Source organism: Glossina fuscipes, unplaced genomic scaffold, assembly GCF_014805625.2.
Source record: "Glossina fuscipes isolate IAEA_lab_2018 unplaced genomic scaffold, Yale_Gfus_2 112, whole genome shotgun sequence".
Classification (NCBI taxonomy): domain Eukaryota; kingdom Metazoa; phylum Arthropoda; class Insecta; order Diptera; family Glossinidae; genus Glossina; species Glossina fuscipes.
The window spans coordinates 1362776-1364963 of NW_023998455.1; positions in this window are offsets into that span (position 1 = coordinate 1362776).

Here is a 2188-nt window from a genome sequence, read left to right on the forward strand (position 1 = left end):
TATCCTTAGGCAAAAACACGTTTGAGTAGAAAATTTCATCAAAATATGTAAGAAATTTGAAGGCAGAACAAAGAAACACAGATGGACAGACAGACAGACAAACTTAGATTGGTAGACAGATAGCTTAGAATCACTTTCTAAGTTGATCGTTATAATAAAAGGTGGAAACATGGGCAGTGGTCGAAAAAGTAAACCGATCCGAACCATTTCCAATATCAGTCGACGTTGGTTCAAAATAAGTCGCTGAAACAAATCAAAATATATTAAAAATTGCCGCTTTTAGGGTGAATACAAGAAAACAAGACGGATAGGCAGTTAAGACTCATGTTCCAAGTTGAACGATATAATAAAAATTGGGTACATGAGAAGTGGTCGAAAAAGTGATCCGATACGAAATTACTTTCAACAGCTTGCGTGCTTAAGCAAACACACATCGCTCTAGAAAATTTCATGAAAATATTTCAAAAATTGCCGACCCCAAAAACGCAGATGGACAGGCGGACAGACAAGCTTAGATCGACTTAGAAAGTGAATCTGAATCGATCGGTATAATAAAAGGTGGGTCTATCTCAAGTTCTCTTGGAAGTTGTGCGCATACGCACTATCACACACTACGGACGGACGGACGGATCGATCAGTGTATTAGAAGGCAGATCTATCTAAAATTATCCCCTTCTGGATTTCGCGTACACTGCATAAACTGAACATACTCTTGTAGTGCAAGTGATGTAGGGTATAATGAAAAGAAAACTACCTCAGAATATATTGAAAAACAATTTGTGTCCAATTTAATATTAAATTTAAATCAAAATAAAAGCAAAAATTTATTGTTGAAATTTAAAAAAAAAAACCCAAGTAAAGTATATATTTAAAAATAATATCTTTTGAATATATATATATTAACATTTTATGAATAATTATTAATAAATAAAATAAGTAAAAAATAAAAGTTTTTGAAAAATTCCCAAAACCATCCTTAGATCGACCAACTTTCAAAACAGTGACCAAAACATACACAAAAGAAATAAAAAAAAAGGAACTATGCTTACACATATGCATTTTACATTCTCTCAGAAAAATCTAATCTAAACAAGTAAGAACATTATTGCATATTGCAAGGGCAAGGCCGACCACAACACAATTCTTATTTTTTTTAAAGAACACGAAAATTATTTCTTGTTCCTGTATAAAGGCATATTTTTCAATGGTATTTTTAGGGGTAAAGGGTGCCCAAAACGCAACCTAATGCAGTCCAAGCTTAATCCTCACATAGGGCAGGATTCAAAAATAGATAACATAGATGGTCAACATTTTGGAGAGTTCATTTTTGTATGAAATTACTATTATGGGACAATTTTGATTACCACAAATAAAAACTTCGACTTTTCTGCTCTACGAAGGATCAATTTTCTTCAAAATCCAAAATATATGCCGAGATGGTTCAGATTTGGTACAGTTAATTTTTTTTATATTAAATAACTATTACGATATACGTTCCATCATGAAGCATTGAAAATTGTAGCTTTTTGTCGCATGATCTTCAGTTTTGATATGGGCGTTCAAAAATTGCCCCAGCTTGTCCAAAGCTTTTATACCAATTTAAAATGTGGAAATACTATAACTTATCGGCAAAATATTTCGTAAATTGCGACGTACAGCTTGAACGTACGTTTACATATACAGACATCAGACGGACGGACAGACTTTGATCAACTCCTATTGCGATTCTGAATCAAACGATACAATAAATCGTGGGTCCATCTTAAGCCCTTCAGCGCGTTATATGTGCACGCGCTAACTTAATATACCCTGTACAACAAGTGGTGTAAAGTATAAAAAAAAGAGGGAAAAAACATTAGTATTCGGCTTAGAACTTCTTTGACAACTGTAAGACCGTTTCTACGTAGCTATAGAAAGCAATTGGTTAGAATGGTCGCATTGTATTTATTTTATAATTTACGTCTAGTGTCTATGCAACTTGGTAAAAACAGATGAGAAAGCATTACATTGGGAGGAGAGATGTCCGAACGGTCATCTATTATTAATTCTTCGCTAATTTTTAACTACAGTGGAGTATTTCTAACCAAATCTGCTTTGTATACTCTTTTAATAATGAATATGTATAAAACTTGTTTTATTTAAGAGATAATCAAATAAACTGAACTGCAATTGTTGATGAAAAAAAAAA